Source organism: Ciconia boyciana, chromosome 7, assembly GCF_034638445.1.
Source record: "Ciconia boyciana chromosome 7, ASM3463844v1, whole genome shotgun sequence".
NCBI classification, from domain to species: Eukaryota; Metazoa; Chordata; class Aves; order Ciconiiformes; family Ciconiidae; genus Ciconia; species Ciconia boyciana.
The window spans coordinates 25,988,419-26,002,916 of record NC_132940.1 but is presented as its reverse complement, the minus strand read 5'-3'; the positions used below and the strand labels follow the sequence as shown (position 1 = coordinate 26,002,916).

At 35.4% G+C, this 14,498-nt stretch overlaps 1 long non-coding RNA gene across 2 annotated transcripts in view; it reads right to left on the bottom strand.

Moving 5' to 3' along the window:
- LOC140653848 (uncharacterized) overlaps positions 1 to 14,498 on the bottom strand; it is a 48,519-nt gene that overhangs the window by 29,232 nt on the left and 4,789 nt on the right. Inside the window, exons 2-3 of one of the 2 annotated variants that reach the window (XR_012043252.1) lie at positions 12,212 to 12,314; positions 9,709 to 11,935 (exon numbers count right to left, since the gene is read on the bottom strand). This is a non-coding gene — a long non-coding RNA (uncharacterized lncRNA). Of the gene's footprint in view, positions 1 to 9,708; positions 11,936 to 12,211; positions 12,315 to 14,498 lie in introns of those variants that run through there. The other variant, XR_012043251.1, reaches the window with a different exon arrangement.

Genomic DNA, 14,498 nt, shown 5'->3' with positions numbered 1-14,498 from the left:
AATACAGCAGTGAAGTACTCTGACATAGAATACGTTGTTTGGAGGCAAAAATTAATTTACCCAAAATGAAAACTCAATAGCTTGATTGATGATCATTGCTGACTGCTTTTAGGAGCTAGAGTCATGGTGTGGTACCTTGCTAATTTAAGCCACTCTCCAATTTCACTCAATGAAATCACATTGCTTCCACAGAAATTTAACTCTTATTTCTTTGAATACTATATTTTTGTTGTTACTATAGTGCTTATAACACTGTATGGATAAATTATAGCAAGAAACAGTACGTTGGATTAACTGCTAGCAAGATAACATTCAATTTACAATTTAGAACCATTTAATGTATGTGAAGATTAGTGCAATATTATGATCATTTTCAACAGTGACATTAATTTCAGTATTAAATTGCGGTTGGACTGTAGATGTCCAAATAAAAACATATGTTCAGATCCCTTTCTATGTGATATAAATGCAATATTTTAAATAAGTAAAATCCTAAATTGTTTCCTAACACAGAATAATGTGTCTCTATACTTGAGTGATCCATGCATGGATTAATCCACTACAGGTAGTCTGGAATAACATCCTGTAGACAAGCCCTCAGCTCTAAGAAAGCATAAGTATGCAATTTTCCTAAAATTTAGCTTGAGCTATTTAATGTTTGGTATGCAAAATGAGAAGAGGAAGCAAAGACTAAATGGAGTGAAATTTAGTTCTGCTCAGATTCAGTAAGTAAGAAGATATGACTTGTGTACCACCTATCTCCTGCATAAATCCTCAAAAAGTGATAAACTGAAATGTCAGATATAGCTACACTTTTATATAAACTTTCATGCAAGATTTAATTACCATATTTTGTGCATGCTCATGTACTGTGCTGGAAATCTGCAGGCTATTTTATCTGCTGGCTTGATCTAGAGGAATAATATAAACAAGTTACTTTATTTTTTTAAAAACCTTACTGGTAGTGTTACAATTTGCTTCACATTTCTTAACTCTTCTACATGCCTGAAAAAAAAACCCAACCTCTTTGATTTAACAGTGACATATTAGAAACCAAAGCATGTGAAACATACTGGTGTTTTGCAAAAATAATTCTCCTGAAAGTTACTCTGTGCTTACGCTGTCGTCAATGCTAGGAAATTATACTTTCTTCTTTGTCTATGCAAATGCTACAGTGAGGTTTTATTTTCTTTCTTCTGTGCATTTTGCACTCATTTTCATATACGTGTCATCAGAGCATTAAAAAATCATAAAAAAGCTTGGTGTTATAAAAGTCCTGACAGCACATTTTCAGCTTGCTTTATTTTTTTCTTGTTCAATTCACAATCAATGTTTGGAAACATCAAAGTCTGTAGAAGAAGGTTCTTTTTTTTATCTAGGCCTTTTATTTAGCATGTTTCTAACAACTATTTGATAGCAACCTCCCATCCCCCTCCTTCTCCCACTGCAAACCTAAAAGATATGTCAAGTTCCTTCTTAGAGTTTGCAAAGAACAATAAATGATTGGATTATTGTCTCCAAGGCGCCTCCCAACCGTACAAACTCTAGGTTTGGAAGGCACCTCCCAGGCCATCGTTCACGCACTGCAGTATATAATGATGTTCATGTAATGACTGAGCTCCACATTAAAAGTAATTAGGCTTTTTGCCTTATTGTTTCCTTGGGAAGCTGTGGCAGGTCTTCATGTTTCTAGTTCAGTAAAGCTGTTGCAGGCCATCAAGTCTCTAGTTCAGCAAAGAGGCCACATGGTTAACCCTGCATTAGTCTTTCCTCTGGCTTACAATCAGGACACAGCTGAAATGTTTATATCCAGTAGGTGCAGTGCTTCTGAAAACATCTGTGCATAGATCAGTCTCTGTTCTTGAAAATGAGTGAGAAGCTTATTTAGAGGACAACTAGAATTTGCATCAAGTATCTGATTTGATAAGGTTATAATGAAATTAAGAATTTAAACTCCTTTTATCGTCTTGCCTAATCTTAGGCTACTCGGGAAACACCATCCCACTAATCAGGTGGGTAAAGACATGAACCTTGCTCCTGCCTCTCCTGCTGTCCCTCCTGCCATTTCATATGGATTACCAGATATAGCAACCTATCTTCTGTATGGCTAATCAATTACTATTCTTGTTGGGAAAAGGTACAGAAAGGAAATGAGTCCCTGAAAGTCCTGTATTTGTGTGAGCAACCTTTTACTATTAGTAACGGCAGAATACAATGAGGACTTCTGTAACTGAGAGAAGCAACCCAGCATGGCCTTGGGTACGTTATCAGGGCTCACTTTTAACACCTGGACAAGATGCTTTTCAGGATGCTGTTCTCTAGCCCCATAAGTCTTTCTAATTTGAAGTTATTTGATGTGAATTGTGTGTAAGTAATGTTAATTATGCAATAGGTTTTGAAGAATATGTTTTGATTGTACAGTGGAAATGTCAGTCCCATTAACAATCATTATTACCTGTCAGAAAGTAGAAGCAGCTTTGAATGAATGCTAATTTTTTTCCTCGTATCTGTGCAGATGCATACCAATGTTTCATACACGTTTTGTTTATTTGTATCCTGATCACTAAAACAATCTTTTTCTCTCTCCAAGTTTTCTCTGCTTGAACTGAGTCCAGAAAAGAGAGAACGAGGCTCTAACTTCAGGCCTTCCGTGAGTCACCTTGTATTGAATGTGCTTTTGAAACAAAGGTTTCAGTTTTCAGAAAGTGGTTCATCTGCTGAAGTGTTTCCAAATCTTGCTCTCAGTGGTCTCTGGAATTTATTAAAGCAGTGGCAAGGGTTCAAGAGGATTGGAGTGGGGGTTTGGAGGCAGCGGTCCAAAAGGAAGAAACTTGTTCTGTTTTGCTTTGTTATATAGGTTAAGGTAGCTGATTTAATAACTACTTCTGACCATAGACCCTCTCAATATTTTTTTGTCTCTGGTACCATCCTCTCAGTCCAGTGAATTTTTTGTGAGCTTCTATGAATTCTGCCACATGTTGTGAGGAAAGCCTACAACTACAAAGGGCCATTTTTATTGACTCTAAGGTGAGTGGTATAGGGTTCAAATAGACTGCTTTTCATTCCAGTTCTGTTACTGGCCTGCTCAACTAAACTGGGAGAGTCTTTCCCCATTTCCCTATCTCTTTTTTTTTTTTAAACTGAAGACAAAAATTATGGTACTCTGATAAAATAACACTCCTCTAATAATGTTAGTAGCTTCTCTCTTAATCTGGTTCGATGTGAGTGAATCTTCCGTGAAAACGGATGACAAGAAATCGCTTGAAATATTCCACCCGAGATAGATTGCATTAGCTTTGTAAAATGTTATTGTTACAATCTCTGAATATACAGCTCCCAATGTATCCTATCATTGCCTTAAATGTCTTTACATTACATTACATTTTGTTGCGTCATTGTCATCCTGTAGTCAAGAAGCAGATGGATGTCCTCCTCCTCAGATTTTTCCAAGAACAAAGTTCCAACTCATACCAGAAGACTTCGTTATTCCTGAGGTTTATCACCTTCCATTCAACACTACTGAGGTTTATCCCCTTTTTATTAAGCATGTATAAAATTTCAACAGAACAAAGAGTTATAACGTATGTTCTTGTGAGAAATATAAGCAGCAAACAGAAGTTTGCATGAAAAGGAAACCTAGAAGAGCATTAGAGGGAACAAACAATATTTTCTGTATCCCACACTTCTATAAAACTGTGTTATTTTATTAAAGGCTCTGTACACTGTCCTTTTCACTGACAATCAGGACCTACCTAGGATTATCAGATTTTCAGTCCAAAATCATGTCCTCCTTTCATTCTATTCCTGCAGAAGACCTAAAAGCTGAACATGACGATGGCTCCTCCACACTTTTTATGTTGCTATTGAATTACCTGCATGCCTTAACTTTTCCAAAATCTAGTACTGGGAAACGGGGTGTCTTGTTTAGTTTATTGGTTAAACAAAAAATTTCGCCTATATGTTTCCCTACATACTGCCTGTTTTCAGTAGGAATGAGGAGGTAGGCAGATTTTCATAATGCAGTCTGGCCACAGTTAGAAATGAATGATATGGTATAGAAAAGATTAAAACAACAATAATGTTAATTCCAAGTCATGTTTTCATAAGAAAAAACAGCTGAAGAAGTGCAATTTTTTTTCCTGAATTTATGACTACTTGTTCTCACTTGTGTGAAATATTGGCAATGGGAAAGTCTTTTCTGGGCAAATTAATGTACCTTGTTTGATTTCTTTGGAATTCTGTTCTTTGATGTTTGTTTAATTAAGGACCGGTCCATATATTTAAAGTCATATTTTAGTAATTTAATAGGCTACAATAATTATCTCTGGTGACCTACCTTTTTTGGAATATTTAATTGTCAGCCTTTAAGAAATCAGATGGAATAAGGAGTTAAAGAACAACAACATCCTTTGAACAGTGAGCAGCAGGGGATAGTCAGTGTACCTGTACAGATTTCATTTGGCAGCTTGTGTGTAATTGAAATGACTTTTTACTAGGAAAAAAGCGGCAAGTGAGCAGCAACAGGAGTAGGAAAGTAATTGTTGGTTCGCTCTGATGTAATGTGAATTGGATATTCTGGAGCAAAGTTTCCATTCATACATATTTTCTTATATTTTTTTAGGGAGAGCAGTCCAGGAAGCATCCAAATTCAATTTCAGCTGTAGTGTCATGCCAGATGAAGCAGTAGTTTGTCAAAGTATCTGGAACAAAACTATATATTCCATTTTTCACTCACAAAGGAAACCCCACCAGAGATTCCCACTTTCCTTCGCATAAGGCAGGATTAAAAGAACAAATTGGAGAGATGGGGGAGATTGGTTAGATAAGAGAAACATAAGGCACTAGGGATGGGTCTTGAATATGTTTGTCCATCCATAAATATTAATTAGAATATTTAATAATAGTATATATGTTCATATTTTTGCATGCATGTTCTAAAAATAAGTATTTTATTTTTAGTAGGTTTGTATGTGTAGGTTTATTTAATAACACTGCAGCTGTAGCAGCATTATGCTACATTAAACCTATCCCTAGTAAATAATAGGAGACACTTGCAGGTTCAGCTTGCAGATAGTAAAATAGCACCCAGCTTCAATGCAATCATTAAATTCCACTGTATCAGACTACCAGAATTGTGTATGAACTGTATGTATGAAACCTGACCACTGTTTTCATAAGACACTTGGTTACATTGTCACCTTGCTGCAGGTATTTCGATACATGGCAAAATATATGGTACAATGTTCAGTTTTAAAACAGGCCATTGGATTGCTTTCAGATCTTGTAGTAACCCTAATATATCAGTGCTTAACAGAAGACCTTGTATGAGCATTTCCTCTGTGAACTCTGAAAATTAAGTATATAGTATGTAACAGTATGTAACCATACAATCAGCTATATAGGAAGTTAGGAAAATAATATAAATGTACACTCTAAACAAATATAAGGCATTAATCTTAAAATATCTCCAAATTTACAGATTCTGAGAATGAAGTAGCTCATAAGAAGACTTGAGCTAATCAAGAGTATTTTTGAGTACACTGGGTATAAGATACTTACAGAAGAGTGATTAATACTGTTCCTCAGTGAGACTGCACAAAAAAGGTGAAATTACTCCCACATATTAGCCTTGAGAGGCTCTAAAGTTTGGAGCAGATGAGGAGATATTATAAAGATTTCAGTGTTTACGATGTGAAACGGAGAACAAAGATTTGTTTAAAAGTCTAAAAGATTTGTTTTCTAAACAATAAAGCACTGCCTTATGCAGTTGATGCTACGTTTTTTCAAGAGTCCAGAATTACAATAAAATTGTATAAGCTTCAGATCTGAAAAATGAGTGATGGAAGATGTCTGCTAAATGTCAAGTAAACAGTGTTTGTTGCACTGCTAGAATATTATTTCAGGTAATTGCAGAAGAATAAGTAATTAGAACAGAAAGCATGATGTTAGGTGGAAATTAAGTCTTTGAAGGGAAATCCTGGTCATAGAGAAATAAATGAAAATTTCCATTAGCTTTTATGAGCCAAGATTTCACTCTTGAAATTTAATTTAAAGTTTTGTTTTCAGTATTCCTCAACCTGATACAACATTTTTACTGTATTTGTTTCTGATATGCTAATTACAATTATGCATATAACATGTTATATAGATATATATACAGATATATACACGTGTACATCACACACACACAAATATACATATATATACACACACACATGGATGCATACATATAATGAACCCGAAACCTGTATTGTTCTGGAAGGTACATAAATCATGTGCCCTAATTAAACATGTGAATAGTGTAGTCCCATATAAATCAGATCCTCGATGCTAGGTATGGTCTGGTCTTATGTACCCATACATTGGAGCTCCTCTGTGGACAAAATCAGGTATGTGCGATCAATATTGTTCTCTTTAAAGTAAAACTAGATTTATAACAACAGTGATTCTGCAACAGAGAGATGTTCAGAACTAAGAGTGCAGTACTTTTTGCTACGTTCATTCAAGAATGCATGTATATTCACAAGAAAGGTCAAAAAAAGGTTTACTGTTGAAGCTGAGTCTGTCACTTATCAAAAAGTTATGCACAGCAAAACTGTGCAGCTTGCCTTTTGATGTTTTGTCTGATAAAAACTGTTGTGAACATATCATGAAAGAGATCATAAAATAATGCCCTTACACTGGCCTTTTAATTAACTATTAATAATAAGACTCCACTGTTTTACAGTTCAATAATATAGTTTTTCAGTGGACAGTGTGCTAGGCTGATTGCCAGCTATTACAGTGTATCCAGACAAGCATCCTCCACCCAAAAGTTTGGTGAAGGGAATGAGGGAAATCTTTTAAAGTTCCCATTTAATAGTATATATGCTATGAAAACAAGATTAAAAAGTAGGCAGAGAAGGAAGATACGCAAATTTTAAGGCAGGCATTGCTGTTAAACACAAATTATATTGGGGTTTTTTTAGTGTACGTTCTGTGACAAATCAGAACCTGTTGAATACAGCTGCTCTGTTGTTTCCTTAATGCTACATCCTTGAATAAGATTCTGCATTCCCTTAATCAGCATGACTGAGAAAAGGCAACATTTTTGCTGGAGCTACTCTGTGGGGATGGTACAGCGGGGTTAAATTACATTTCACAAAATAAAAGGAGTTATGATAACTGCAGAAATGAAAAGGCAAGCTTCTTGCTTGTCTGTGTATCTCAGTACAGCACTCTCCTTCACACTCTGCTTTGTAATGATAGCCAAGGAAGCAGCCACAAGCAACCAAATAAAAAACGTGTTTCTATTTTTCCTCAGGAAAAAAGGAGTTAAGTATTTTCCCCATTCTGTAAGAAGTGGAAGGCTCCAAAAGAGAGGGGTGGATTCCATGCTCCACGACTGGTGGTAATACAGAACTTTGCAAGAAGCTATGTAAGTTAGAGCTCTGCAACACAAAAGTTAATACTAGATTAACTGCAAAGGAATAATTTGAAATATTTCCTTGTCTTTTCTAGAGTGCTTGAATATTCCCAAATAAATAATGAGCTTTGGAAGTTATTCATCTCCCCAAGAGAGACAAAAGTTTCTGTAAACTTGACTTTAAGAAGTATTGCTGCAGGCAATGAAATCTATACAAGCAAACAAAGCCCAGGAGATAGGTTGCCTTCTGGCAGACTATTAGAAAACATTTTTTTAGCAAGTTGCTACATTCTTCAAAATAATAACAAATATTATTTTTAAATGGAAATATTTTCTGTTTGAAGTAGTATTTTAAAAAGCCTTGGGCTCAGAGCACACCAGAGTAAGTCTCATTGCTAGTCCTATTGACATGAATGCAGTATGGCTCAAATCTACAAGAATATAATCAGCCATAGCTTGGGTTTTACACTGTCTGAGCTTGAAAGTTTGGTGTGTTTTCGGTTGGTTTTTTTTTTGGTTTTTTTTTTTTTGGGCGGGGAGGGGGATAGATTCAATGAACTCTCAGTCCAACTCTGGTTCTGAAGGTCTGGAAGACTGCAGAGCTTTCCTGTGCTTCAGACCAGTTCATTTGATGGTCCTTTATTAAAGGCCTTGCAAGTGGATATGAAGATGAGTCCTCCAAACTCTGTGGAAGACAAATGATGCTTTATTGCAGCATTTTCCTAAAATGTTAACTTGAAAAGACAACTGAATGCAACTTTTCTGCTAGGAGAATCCAACTAGAATGGCACAATGGCACTAAGCAGAAGAGCTCTAAATACATTATATGAAAATTCCTATTTTATGAGTGGAACTACCTAATTCCACCATACAGCTGAGAGAAAATCCAGACATCAGAATAGGGCAGGCTGTGGTGAAGCAAGAGGTGTTATGCTATACATGCTGTCCTGCTAGCTGACAAGTCCACTGACAACTTGTAGTGGTCTATGCGAATTTGTCATTTTCAGATTATGAGAAGGAATTTATAGATATAGTTTCTTTAAAAAACGCTAAAATAAGCTTGGAACAGTAATTTGAAGTGTTGTATTCTGAACACTGTGACTTGCAGATTTTTAAAATCTTATTATTCTAATAAACCATCTAAATTTGTGACCTGGACATCTGATCTCTCAAAATATATTTTCCCCCACCCTACAAAAACAATTATGCACTTGCCACTAAACAGCTACCTGCTTCCAACATTCAATAGAGTACAGAGTGAGGAATGTGCATTTGATGTGTAACATAGATCTACAGGCAAAATTAAGGTTTCCTCATGTACATTAAAAAAATAGATTATGGCATGAAATCTAACAGTACCTATTTACAATCACACTAAGAAATTACTTGGCAGACTGTTAAATTCAGCCATTAAAATAATTATTCAATGTGGGAGAAACATGTAACAATTATATTTAACATTGGTTTGTCAGAACTTTCTAATTTATTCATTTCAATGACAATGTCTTTAAGAATAATATGATAGAGGAGTATCTTACCATGAAATATAGCAAGTGACAGCCTTACTTTAACCAGAGATTTCTGTTTTCTTTAGATGAATTACTACAAATACTTTGCTATACCTGTTTTAATTGTAGCGATTTAAAAAGTCTTACACTTTGATCCTCTACTCTTGGGATAGGGAGTATAGTAACTTCAGGACTTAGTTCTAGACATCTTTTGTAAATCTATTTTGAAATGAGTTATATGGGGAAAACTTCAGCAATTCAACAGAAGTTTTTGATGTGAAGACCTGAAATCTTGTTTTGGGGGAAGTTTCTATTACAGGGCCAAAACAATGACAATGCTCAGCTATGGGGATTTAAGAACTGTGTCCCGCAGATTAGATATCCCTACAAAGTAATAGCAAAAGAATGTGCTGCAATTATAAATACATGACACAAGCACCATGGATTTATTTTAGATGCAGCAAAGAATACAAATGAGTTTCTGCTAACAACTGTTATTCTAAAGTATTAAGTTTTCTATTTAGATTAAGTTTTCCCATTATGTCTCATTATTTCAGTCAGCATTTATGCTTTTATGCCTTTTTTTTTAGGAGATACTCTACCAAAAATAAATAATTAAACCACAGATGAACTGTCAAAAGGGAACATTCATATTTTAATGCAACATTAACATTTTGGTAATTAACATGGCAGTTAATGCTTTTAGCAGATGTAACAACATTAGACTTGTAAATTTTAATTAAAGTTAATGGTTCACGATAGCTGTAGGGATCAGGCATCCTCTCTGGATACTGAAAACATGTCTAATGTGATTAGAAATACTAATTGAAGAAAAAAGGACTGCAATAGTAATGACTACTTCTTTATCCTATTAAATTATTACAAACCTGCAGCAACTTTTAAAAATGTATTTGCAGGAGGAAGCTTGAATAGTCAAGTGCTCCCCTTGAAGAAACTAAAAGGGGTCAAAAGAACATTGCAGACATTCTCTGTGTGTTAGAAGAGGGAAAAATCATTAATCGAAAGCCACTGCTCCTTCCTTATCCTCCCGAGACCATATTCCCAAGAAATACTATAAAGTTATTTGGTTACATTTCACATCCCTTTTGGATTTAATTAGGAATTAATGTGTTAGTTTTAATTCCCTCAGAGGCTTTGAATTCCAATAGCAGGCGGAGAAACAGGACTGGCATCTGGGAACTATGACTCAAGTGGACGTTTCCCAGTTTTAGTGCAAGTTAAGAGACTGGTAGTGAGTCCTTTTCATGGCTTGCTGATACATGAAACATTTTAATAAGCACAGGGAAAGGATTAGTTTTACTAAGGGTAATTACAAGCTGCTAGCCACCTATAAAATGCACTCCCATTTTATTGTAAAATGCCAACAATATTTATTTCACTTGTTCTGTGGATTTTTTTTCTCTAAAGCTGGCTCCAAAGTCTGCTGAAGTCAGTGGGAAAATTCTGCAGTCCTTATTCTAGCAAAATTGCCACTGAAAATCATGTTCTTTCTACTGGGACTTCCAGCTAATAAAGATTAAACACTGGAAATTAAGTTTGCTTTTTTTGACTGACAATAGTTATTTTTACTATAAATACAGTTATTCCCCGCTAGTGCCGTTAGCTCTGTTTCTGTCAACACCCTTCCAACATCATCATAAATTATTATTCATTTGCATTGCAGCACAGGCATAGGCTCCATTCTACCAGGCAAAGTGCAAAGACATGGTGAGAGACAATTCTTGTTTGGAAGAGTTGCACTCTAACCAGTTGTGGCACAGGCTAAGAGAAAGGATGCTAAGAGAACGAATGCTGTTTTATCTTCATTTTATTTCTAGCTGAAAGGCTGGAACAAGAGATTAGGAAATCTGGTCAAGCTTATATGGAAAGACTGAATAAAGCTATTTGAATGCAATTTATCGAGTAACACTGGAATTCAGAACATTTGCAAAGACTTGTATTAGTCTCTGGGCAAAGAGCCTACGTGCAATGTATGTACCTTTTTGTCTTGTATCAGGACTAAATGTAAACACTAAGTGATGTTTAAATAATCATGAACCTCTGGCTGCCTTTCTACAAAGGTGTATATTTTGTTGAATTCAGGTAAGATGAACTTAATTGTGCATTTTGAATAACTGTCCAATTGTATCACTTGATATGATACAGTGGATAGCACAATACATTTGAATATCCACTTCCATGAGGTCTGTGGCTTCATGATTTACTGGTGTGCTAAATAGCCAAGAAATGCTTTTATCTCATCTATCACTTTCCATTGGAAAATCCCAATATATTTTACAAACCTTCTTCTAAATTTTACCTGTGTTACTACGTAAAAATAGTAAGTTGCTTCTATGGATTCCTCAGGGATTCAACACTGCGAGGACAACAGTGTGGATGTCTGATCTACCCAAGGATTTAGTCAGGTAGAAAGGGGAAATAAAAGTTATGGTTAAGGTTTCAGTAAATTTTTTAGACACTAATTCTTCATTTCCTAGTCACCACTGAAGCTAATGTGATTCTGCATATGGATCCATAAACATGGATATTTATTTTATTTGACTTAAAATGTAACAGCCGTGGATTTTCTTTAATAATTTACTGCATTTTTGTTTTGTAGTTTTATAGTAATAATGACTCAAGCATAACACAATTTCTGTCAGCTATGACTTACTGAAGGAAAGGACAAACGTGACTGAATTTTCTCTTTTTTTTGTTAAAATTCCCAGATCCAACAGCTAAGGCCCAGGTCTTCAGGTGTGGAAATCAGCATGACTCCACTGAAGTCAGAGCAGCTACGCTGACTTACACTAGCTGAGAATCTAGACCTCAGTGACACCAAATATACAGTTTCTAGGTTTTATGGGCAAGTACATGTTTATAGACTTGAAGGCAGTTTCTAATCCTGTGTCATATCGTAAACACTACTGCCTTGGACAAACAGACATATCAATTATTTGGAAGCTGAAAGGCTTACCTGCTTCTGTAAGACTTTCTTTTATATGAGTAAGTTTCTGTTTTTCTGTGAAAGAACCACATGTATAGAATCATAGTATCATTTAGGTTGGAAAAGACCTTTAAGATTAGAGTCCAGTCGTAAACCTAACACTGCCAAGTCCCTCACTAAACCGTGTCCCTAAGTAAGTGCCACATCTACACGTATGAATGGTTATTGCCAAAAACAAGTTAGATAATTTCTACCATTGGAAAAATGTACCAGTAGATAGATTCTGGCATTCAGAGCAGGGTAAACAATTAACTTACAAGGTGGAAAATTAAAAATATATAAAGGGAATACCTCCCAGTCACTGATTAGAGGTTCACTGTCACAGCATTCATGAGGCCAAGAAATTTGTGAGGTTCAAAATGGACTGGACCTTTAGACAGACATAGAGGATGTCCTAGCCAAAAAAAAAAAAAAAAAAAAATCTTCAGAAGAACAGTCGCTTGATGCGTAAGAGTTTATGATAAATATTTGTTAAATATGAACAACTGAGGTAGGATGTAATAGACAAGTATGTCTGTTGCTGCGTTCTTGAACAGAGTCATTGCTATCGTGTGTAACTCAAGCATGGTACAAATATCTCTAAACTGAATTTGAACTTGCTAGCTGGGTAGTCTTTTACTGAAGTTTCTAAAATGAGGGAGAGTAGCCCTGCCTTCAAGGAACATGGGGAATGCTAGGAATATGCTACGACATACTGAGGGAAGATGTGGATGGGCCAGGGTGTTACAAAAGCTGAAGCCTGCTCATCTAGCTGCAATGAAGTGGGATTTTGGATGGGCAGAATAGCCTGTCCTGTACTGAGATAAGCCCATGGTTAACTATCCTGCACCGAACTTTGTTTTTCTTTATTAGTAGTGCCCAAGCTAGGTCGGGTTTATTGTGGTAACTCTAGTAAACATACAAATATTTTCTTCCCACAGTTAAATGACAATATATGTATTATGGAAACACATGGAAATAACAGTGTGATAGAGCAAAGGAAAATTTTGGAAAATAGAAACATGTTTCAGAGTGATTATGTATACAGCACAAAATTTTAGGAAAAGGTATTGCACAGAGGACTTTTTTTAAAATCACAATTTTTAAGAACAAGATTAAACTACCAACAGCTCTCAGGTGCCACTTTGATGCCCATTGTGCCAAATCCTGAACGCAGCTCCACAAATCACAAAAGTTCTATGTCATAATTATGAACTATAATAATTTCTACCCAAACAGCGCCTTTTAGGCACCCTGCCAGGCCTAGGTATGCTCACTATGCTCATCAGTACCTACTGGTGAAAATCCTCTTTTAACCTTTGTTGTTTGAATCTCCTAAACTTATGCCTTATTTTGTGTTATTTCAGTGATTTTTGGCTGGATGAACGTCTTTTAGATTCTATTTTGGCAGTTGTCAATCTGGAAGTAGAATATAATTTTCAGTTTAGTCCCACTTTTGGTGTCCATACTGTGTTTTTCATAAATGGCTAAAGTTTCCCGCATGTGACAAAAAGTTATGGAGGAATCAGAAACAGTACATTGTATTAATAATGTTTTTGGGACCCTAAATGAAAGAAGGACTAAAATCTTTCTGTTTCAAATATTGAATTCAAAATTTAGAACAATCAGCTTTTTGAATAATTATTGTTGGTAGCGTAAAATAGACACAGTTAGTTACTTGTTCACTGACAGCATTGTATTAATTATTTCTTAGTGAAATTTTGCCATGGTTTTAGATTCCTTAAGCTCAATATTTCTCACACTTTTCTATGTAGCCGCACATTCCTGCACAGCAATATTGCTAAGGGTTCAGGGCTCTCTGATGTCACTTGAAACTGAGTTGTCAGCCCTCAAGTTTAGAAGCCCTGCTTTAAATATACAATTGCATGGTCAATTTCCACAATGTTTAAAAATGTCAGTATTTACATGAAAAAGAATACCCCAATTTTCATTAGAACACAATTCATCTCTGTAAGACCGTGAACAAAATCACCTCTGGAAAAAAGTATAAAGCAATCTCATTCCTCGGTATTTGCTGTCTGAACACTAAAAAGATTTGAAGCTGGTGGTCATACCCGTAATTTTTTCATTTATGGTTTAAATGGTTATTGATGGTCTTCCCTGTGACATTTTTTAACCCACTCATACTTTTCACCTGCACAGTTTAAGTAGTCACCATATAGAAAAGTGCTTTTATCTGTTTCATTTAAAACTTCTACCTGCTAATTTCATTTTATGCCACCCAATTCTTACATTATGGCAGATAAGGAATAATGATTCTTTTATCAATATTAATCAATAAAACAATAATAACCACAATTATCTTCTCTACGCCTTTCATAAGTTGACATATCCATCGTCTATCTCCCTTCAGCCATCTCACTTAGTCATCTTATGTTTAAGCTGAAGCTTTCCATGCATTTTTCCTCTTACAGACGTTTTTGCTTACCATTAATTTTCCTTTTCATCCCTCTCATGTTTTCCAATTCTAGGGGTTTTTTTTAATCATTATGCTGCATAATTTGGTACCACTGGCAAACTTAGTCATCTTATTATCTCTTTTATTATTTACAGTGAGGATGTAAACAGCAATGGACCC